The 9,113-nt window shown below is 39.5% G+C and overlaps 1 pseudogene; it reads right to left on the bottom strand.

Annotated features, from left to right (window-relative positions):
• Nucleotides 1–336: 336 nt before the first annotated feature.
• On the bottom strand, nucleotides 337–1,832 carry LOC102837808 (annotated as a pseudogene).
• Nucleotides 1,833–9,113: the final 7,281 nt, after the last annotated feature.

Below are 9,113 nucleotides of genomic sequence, written 5' to 3'. Positions count from 1 at the left end.
GCACCATTTTTAGAGAAAGAAAATGGGTTTCTAAAAACCATTTTTTTAAATAAAAGAAGGTAAAATCAAAGCTTAACAAGAGTAATAACAGGACTTGGTTCACTTGATAACTTGCCCAAAGTTAGTGGAGACTTCAGCACTAGAGGAACAATGAAAAAAATCCAGTGGGCATGTAAAAAAAAAAAAAAAAATCACTGCCAATCCCAAAATAAAAATCAACAAGAAGGTAGGTAACAAACTGTCCCCTTAAGGCGGTAGGGGGTTGGGGTTGGGGTGGTTTTTAGTCCAATGACCAATGTCATTCTCTTTTACTTTCCTGATGTTTGGTCCCTTTGTTCAAGCCCTGTTATATTTCCTGTGCTTCTCCATTTTCTCAAGGGTTTTGTTGGAGTCAGCTGGGCTCTGGTCTCCAGAGTTCATGTCAGATGTGTTTATTACGATCAAGGCTTCCTTGATGTAGATCTGTGCAGCAGACATGACAGTTCAGATGGCCTGGCAGTCAAAGCCATGAATAATCAAGCTGAAATGAGACAGGCAGTTCTAGATGTTTGTCTGCAAGACTGGGGTGGGCCAGTTGTTCCCGTCGGGCGTTAGGTCTTAAGTGAGAAGGTCCGTGAATTCTTTACACACTTGCTGGGCTGCCAGCAGCATGTTCTTCCAAGTTGCCAGCTCATTCTGTCCTTCTAAATGTGGTCGGGTTAAGTATTCAGCCACAGGTTTACTAGCAAACTCAGCTTCGCAGACATATGCAAAGTCTGGAGGCAAATGAACAGGGAAGTAAGAAGAGTCAAGTGGGCAGCTTTCCTGCGACTGGCTAGAAGATTCAAACCAATCTTGTCCAATTTTTCGTGTAAGGAGCGGCCCCCATTCTTAGATTTGGTTCTTCTGAGACCACCTCCCAAAGGAGAGGCATTCAAGCACTCAGGCGGGGACAGGCGACGTTGTACTTCAGCAACTCTGTCACTTTGTATTTCGACTTGGAACTCAGAAGGGAGAGTCTTCCTGGGACCCAGCAAAAGACTTCGCTGGGATTCAGCACTGTTCCTACCAGCTCCTTCTGGCAGGGGAGACTCAAGAGGTTCTTGGTTATTCAAACAGGACCTTTGCTAATGACCATTTAATTGTGCAAAACATATGCTGGTCGTCGACATTCTGCACCTGGTCTATCCGATGCGCCATGTTCTGGAGTCCCAGGTTCTTGGCGAGGCCCGCGGCGTCCAGGGCATGAGCGTGTGGGAACAACAGGTCCCAGCCGCGGTAGGCCTCCCTGAGGTCGCCCACAGGCCCAAAAGGTGGGGCAGCAGGCCGGCGGGGCGCCGGTGGTGCAAGGGCAGGCCGCATCCCTCCTGACCCTGGCGGCCCAGCCAGGCCTGCTGGTGGCTGCGGCTGGTACAGATGGTTGGTGGCAGCGGCGGCGTATGTTTTTCCCAGGTGTTAGTAGGGGTTGGGCAACTGAGAGTAAGCCAGCCTTTGATAAAGCAGTGGGAACTAGGGGGGCGGCTGGTACTCTGGGACTCCAGTGTGGGCTGAGATGGCTCTGGGTTGTAGAGGTGCTGCCCCTTGATCCTCCTTGCTCCTCGCTGGAATCAAACCGGCTCTCCAGTCTAACGCCTCTCTTATCACCCTTGTTGTTGTTGTTGTGAAGTGCCATGGAGTCGGTTCCGACACATAGCGACCCTGTATAGGGTTTCCCAAGAGCAGCTGGTGAGCTTGAACTCCCAACCTTGCAGTCTGATGCATTAACTCACAGTACCACAGTGCTGTAAATTCATGTTGCCTGCTATCCAAACCTTTAAGAGTTTAAAAGTACGGATTGCTTTTACTTGAAACATCTCCCCTCAAGGGTGGCGCCACGTGCTGTATTCACAAGGTTTTTAGTGATTAAATATTTACAAGTAATCCGTCTCTCCATTCTGGTCTGTCTTCATCTGGAAGCTCAGCTGAAAGGTGTCCACTGTGGGTGACTCTGATGGTATTTTAAAATCTTGTGGCATAGCTTCCAGAATCACAGCAATGTGCAAGCCACCACATTGTAACAAGCTGATAGACAAGTAGTGAATACTAGGCATTAGTGAACTGCAATGGTCTTGTATTAGGCAATTTGAATCTGACAATCACATGGATTGCTATGCTGGGAAAGACAAATTGCAGAAGAATAGCATTGCATTTGTCATCAAAAAGAACATTTCAAGATATGTCTTGAAGTACAGTGCTATCTGTAGTAAGATAATATCCATACATACTGGACAGGAAAAGTCGGTTTGAACTGCAAGGTAGGTGGTTCAAATACACCATCTGCTCCTCAGAAACCCTATACAGGGTCTCTATGAGTTAAACTAACTCAATGGCACTTAACAACAACAATTATAAGGAGAAAGTTGAGGCTTTCACCTCCCAGGAAGATAAACAACAACAACAAAAGGCTTGGAATTCCTATACAGGCTCACTACAAATTAGAAACGACAGCACTTAACATCAACAAAAACAACAATGATGTAATGAAAGTTGAACTTTTTTTAGTCCAAAATAATTATTTATAAATTTGGAACTCTGAGAAGTATATGGATGATATAGTTATTATCACCTACTCCTTTTAGATAAAGATCACATAAACCTTTAATATTGAAAAATTCAGACATCTGTTGACATTATCTGCATCTCTTCTAGGTGCCAAGTTGCTCCACACAGCAAACAAACATAAATTCTTATCAGGGAATAAAAGATTTAGGGAGCTTTCTCCTGTGACAAATTCATTTTATGTAAGCACATCTTTTATTACTCTCCTACTCTCAAAGTATGTGCAAAGTTGTTGCTGATAAGGGCAATCAAGTTGGTTCCAACTCAAAGAGACCCTGTGTAGGGTTTCCAAGGACTGGCCAACGAGTTTGACCTGCTGACCTGTGATTCAAACCCACTTTGCTGTGGAGTGCTTACCAAATTCTACATATTGTCGAGGGCCTTATTCAATGAAAAACACCACAAATTCTCATATCAGGGATCTGATTGGAGAACAAAAGGGAGAGTAAAATGTTCAGGTCTTGCTCGTACATCATTTAAAAAGGCTTGCTGGTGCTTTAAATGTCAGAATACGGAGGTAGAAGCAAAAACATGTGTCCACCACACAATGATTCTATTTACAATAGATTGGAAGTACACAGTCATATGTCAACTGACTTACCCTCAAACAGTTTTGTGTTCAGGGATGAGATGGGCTTTTAGGAATTAGAGATGAAAAACTCTCTTAGTAAGAACATTTGCCAATTGTCTCCCTGCACCAGTACCTCCTTTTAGTGTGCCTTGGACTCTAATAAAAGTATTCCTTCTAGGCTCAATTCTATACAGTTTCCTACTGGAAAGGAAGGAATTGATTTAATAACATATCTACCTCTCAGTATCAAGAAGACATGCACATGCTCTTCCACAGTTGCTGGAACCAGAGATGAACCAGAATGTCACAATTCTGTACATGAAAATCAGAACACACATGTTAGTGTTGTTAGGTGCCATTGAGTCAGTTACAACTCACCGAAACCCTATGTGCAATAGAATAAAACACTGCCCAGTTCTAAACCATCTTTACAATTGTTGCTAAACTCGAGCCAATTGCTGCTGCCACTGTACCAATTCATGTCTTTGGAGTTCTTCCAGTTTCTCACTGACGCTCCACTGTACCAAGTCTGACGTCCTTCTCCAGTGACTGGACTCTCCTGATTGTTGTTGTTGTTAAGTGCCGTCGAGTCGGTTCCGACCCATAGCGACCATGTATAGGGTTTCTGAGGCTGTAAATCTTTATGGGAGCAGAATGCCTCATCTTTCTCCCGCGGAGCAGCTGGTAGTTTCGAACTGCTGGCCTTAAGGTTCACAGCCCGATTCGTAACCACTATGCTACCAGAGCTCCTTATAACATGTTTAAATTATGAAAGACAAAGTCTTACTTACCATCCTGGCTTCTAAGGAGCATTCTTTCTGTAGTTCTTCCAACACAGATTAGTTTGTCCTTCTGGCAGTCCTTGATACATTTAATACTCTTCAACACCATAACTAAAATGCATCAATTCTTCTATGGTGTTCCTTATGTATTTCACAACTTTCACATGAATATGAGTACTTTAAAGAGGTGCTGTGCAGCAGATTTTCCCAATGCAATATGTTGTTTTATTTCTGGACTTCTGCTTCCATGAATGTTGATAGTGGATCCAAGCAAAATGACATCTTTACCAACTTCAATCTTTTCTCCATTTATCATGATGTAATTTGTTTCAGTTGTGAGGATTTTTGTTTCCTTTACACTGAAGTGCAACCCAAACTGAAGACTGTCATTTGATCTTCCTTCAATATCTATTTTAAGTCCCTTTGATTTCAGGAAGCAAGTTTTTATCATCTGCATATCACAAGTGATTACAGACTAATCCTCTAATCCTGATGCCAACATTCTTCTTCACATAACCTAGCTCCTAAAATAATTTGATCAACATACAGATTTAATAAGGGTGGTAAAAGAATACAATCCTAGCAAACACTTAAACTGATTCAGGATTCAGCATCACTTTGTGCTGTTCAAACAACTGCCTTTTAGTCTGTGTACAGATTCCTGATGTACACAATTAAGTGTTTTAGAATACCCATTTTTAGCAATGTGATCCATAGCTTGTCATAAACCACATAGTTAAGAGCATTTGTATAATCAATAATGTGCAAGTAAACATCTTGGTATGAACCTCTGCCAGTTCCATATCCAGGCATTGTGAAATCATTTTTTTAATTATCTTTAACAAAAATTTACTTGCATGTGATATTAATGATATTGTCCAATGATTTATGTATTCCATTGACTACATAATACAGAGATCACATCTCTTTGAAATGGGAACAAATATGAATCTCTTCTAACCAATTGGCCAGGTAACTCTCTTCCAAATTTTTTTGGCATAGGTGAGTAAGTGCCTCCAGTGCTGTATCAATTAGATGAAAGATGTGAGTTTGTTTTGCATAAATTCCCAGAGTCTTTTTCTTTGCCAAAAACTTCTTTAAGTACAGTTGGCTCTTGAACTTATGCTACCTCTTGAAATGATAGCATATTGACCATTACTTTTTGATACAGTGATTTTGTGTATTCCTTCCATCTTCTTTAGATGGTTTCTGTATCTTTTCATATTTTGTCCATATACTCATTCAGTATTACAAGCTAAGGATTGAATTTTTTTCTTCAGTTCTTTCAGTTTGAGAAATGCTGAGTGTGTTCTTTGGTTTTAGTTTTCATATTCAGGTCTCTGAACATTTCATTATAATACCTGACTTTGTCTCCTTGAACTGCCATTTGAAATTTTCTGTTTACTTCTTTTATCTCCTCATTTCTTCCATTTACTTTGACATCTCTACACTGGAATGCAAGAGTCTCTTCTGACATATATTTTGGTCTTATCCTTCCTTCATATCTTCTTAATGATCTTTTGCTTTCTTCCTGTATGATGTTTTTGATGTCATGCCACAACTCTTCTGGTTTTCTGTCATTAGTGTCTAATTCATCCAGTCAGTTCTCTAATTTCAGGTGGAAAACGTTCATGGTTAAATTTTGGCTCCTGTGCACTTGTTTTAATTTTCTTCAGCTTCAACCTGAACTTGCAAAGGAGCAGATCCCACTGTCTGCTCCCAGCCTTTTTCTGGCTTATGAATATGGAGCTTTTCCATCATCTTTTCCCATAGATGTTGTCATTTTGATTTCTGAATATTCCATCTGCTGAAGTCATTGTATAAAGTTGTCTTTTATGTTGTTAAAAAGAGGGTATTTGCTGTGAATAAGTAATTGGTCTTGTAAAATTCTATCATGTGATTTCTCCAACATCATTTCTGTCACCTGGGCATTTTTTTCCAACTACTGATCCTTCCTCTTTGTTTCCAACCTTTGTATTCCAATCACCAGTAATTATAAATACATCTTATTTTCATGTTTGATCAATTTCAGATGAAGAAGTTCGTTGAATTCTTCAATTTCATCATCACTAGCTTTAATGATGGTACATAAATTTCAATAATTATTAACTGGTCTTCCATAGGCTAGTTATTTCTATTGCCCTATACTTCCACTGAGGAATTCTTGTAAGGCACTGTAGTATAAACACTGGACTGAAAAGTTGATTTGAACAGAAAGTCAGAAGTTGAAACTCACTAGTCAATTCTCGAAAACTCTATTCAAGGTTGTTATGAATCAGAATTGATTCAATGGCACTTAACGACAATAACAACACTTTCACTGAGGATTATGGGTGGCTAACGCTATTAACTGAAAGCTGTTAACTGAAAGTTAGCTGATTGAACTGTTAACTGAAAGTTAGTTGTTTGAACCACCAGCTACTCCCCAGGAGAAAGCTGTGGCAGTCTGCTTCTGCAAGAATTACAGCCTTAGAAAACCTGTGGGGCAATTCTCCTCTATGTATCCTATAGAATTACTATGAGTTGAAATTGACTCAATTGCTCAATGGAATTGACTCAGTGGTGTTTTGTTTTTGTTTTTGTTTTGTTTTTTTTGGTTTTACGCTTTCACCATTTTTATATTTAACATTTTATAAAAGGTCAGTACTAGAGAGGCAAAGCCAGCATGCATATGTATTACAATTAGAAGGGAGAAAGAGATGCACCCTCACTTGCAATTGTCTCCTGGAGTGGCTTGTTTGAAATTTCCATCATTAAATACTTTCTAAATTATCTTCATAAAGAGCTGATCATTTGAACTTATGTGAGTAATTTTTTTGGATGCTATTATATTAATCCACCCCTGCCCAGTGCAGCAATATTTACTTTCTCCTGTGGAGAAAATATAGACAAGTTAATGGAACAGTGAATTTGGGGAGGGTGGGTTCTACTAGACTAGGGAAAATATCCAAGTGGGCTACTCCTGCCATATAGGCTGTTTCTGAGCACCAGCCTCAACAAGATTATAGAGCAGGAACTAATAAAAAGGGTGTTTGGATCAAGCTTCACCATGATTCCCTCACTGACCAGTAATAGCCCAGGTAGATTCAATTGCAATGTGCAAAAAGACCACCTGCCATTTAGTTGATTTCAACCTTTGGTTACTCTGTATTTTATAGAGTAGAATAGGGTTTTATCAGCTTTAATCTTATTTTTTCCCCAAATCTTGGTTCTTTAAAGCTTCAAACCTTTAACTAAGCAGCTGATAACAAACCTCTTTTTCCTTCTAGGCTCTGTTGAGCAATAACAGTAATAGTCATTTAGCTGATTTGAAAAGATCTTTAAAAAATCTAGCAGCAATGTTTGAAATAATTATTCTGAGTCCATACTTATCTTCACTAGCATTGTCAATAATTTCTACACATTCTATCAAAACACTTCAAAGCTACAATCACTCTACCAAAACCACTTTCTTAGAAATCACCAGTGGCCTAATATTTGACATAATTATGTATTTAGTCACATGTTTAATCACTTTTATTTATTAATGTCTATAACCCATTCTTTTTGATACTCTTTCCTCCCTTCAATTTTCTGACACTTCAGTCCTTTTCTATCTCAAAAGTGGGAGAAAGAGTCTTGACATAAAAGTTTAGTGATCTTGGGAAACTAAGGCTGCAATTTACTTGCTGCCCTGCTAGGGGTCATAAGGTGGTTGACCTAAGGGTCTACAGTTGGGAAGCAATTAATTCTGCAATTAAGAGAACAAAGACAAGGAAAAGGAAAACTTTTTGCAACATTCCTCAGAATATAGTTATATCCACTAATTGAGAAACCACAGAAGAGTTTCCCTTTTTCCTCATACACAACCCAAAGTTAAAAGCATGTCAGCTTCAATGTCATAACCTGATAGGTAAATAAATACTGCCTTCTTTCCATGGATAACTATAGAAAATGCTAAGCAAATTATTTATAGTATCTATTTGTGATATTTATAAACAATATTCTTGATTCTTTTAGTAGAGGTTATTCTTCTTGTGGAGTCCTGCTGTGGGGCTATAGGATAAGCACTCGACCATAAGGTTGGTTTGAACCACAAGGTTGGCGGTTCAAACTTACCAGCTGCTCCTCAGAAACTCTATACAGGGTCTGTATGAGTCGGAACAAACTCCAAGCCACTTAAACAAAATCATACTTTTTGTTGAGTCCTGGTGTGGTACCGTAGGATAAAGCACTGGACTGCAAGGTCAGTTTGAACCACAAGGCCTGTGAATCAAACTCACCAGCTGCTTCTTAGAAACACAAACTTGACAGCACTTAACAACAACAGTCCTCCTGTTAAAAAGACTTGATTTTGAATTCAAAATAGGGGGATTTATGTGATTTTGGAACATCTCCAATCCACAAATTCTTCCCTTGAATTTCAGGGTGTGAAAGGATGTGTAAATATTTAGTGAGTAACTTTAGTCATTCCACTAGAAGTATTTTCCTGGTATTTTGGCATCAACTGAAAATGCCCCAGGCTTGGGTTTTGAGTTTTGATTCATTTGTAAAAGATACCAATTGTGTTTGTTTGAAAATAAATGTTCACATCTAGGTACCTCTTAATCATCTCTACAAGCCTTACGTTGTTGTTGTAAAGTGCCTTCCAGTTGGTTCCAGCTCAAAATGACCCCATATGGTGTTTAAAGGAGCAACTGGTGAGTTCAAACCACCAATTTTGAGGTTCAAACTGACCTTGTGGCTCAGTGCTTATCCTATAGTGCCACTAGTTTCCCTAAATATCTATTTTTAAATGGAGATTTCCTGAAAGATGATAAGTTAGGAAAGCATAGTATGTTGTTGTTGTTAAGTGCCATTGAGTCAGTTCAGACTCATAGCAACCTTATGTATGGTATCTGAGGAGCGACTGGTGAGCTTGAACCACCAGCTTTGTAGTTCAAACTGACGTTGTAGTCCAGCGCACATCATTTAACCCACCACATCACCACGCCGGGACTCTGTGATAGATGACAAATGGCTGTCTAGGAAGAAATGCATAGAAATTTGTTTATTTCACAGTTTAGAAGGCTAGACATCTTAATTAAGAGCCCAGAGGACAGCTCACTGTTAACTATAGGGAGAAATCTTTATGTCTTCAGGTTCTCTTCTTCAGTTCCTAGTTGTTGTTGTTGTTAGATGACATTGACTCCAAGTAGGTTCCA

This window comes from Chrysochloris asiatica, unplaced genomic scaffold (assembly GCF_000296735.1).
Source record: "Chrysochloris asiatica unplaced genomic scaffold, ChrAsi1.0 scaffold00335, whole genome shotgun sequence".
In the NCBI taxonomy this organism is placed as follows: Eukaryota; Metazoa; Chordata; class Mammalia; order Afrosoricida; family Chrysochloridae; genus Chrysochloris; species Chrysochloris asiatica.
Note: the sequence above shows the minus strand (reverse complement) of the source record. Positions and strands in the feature narration are given on the sequence as shown.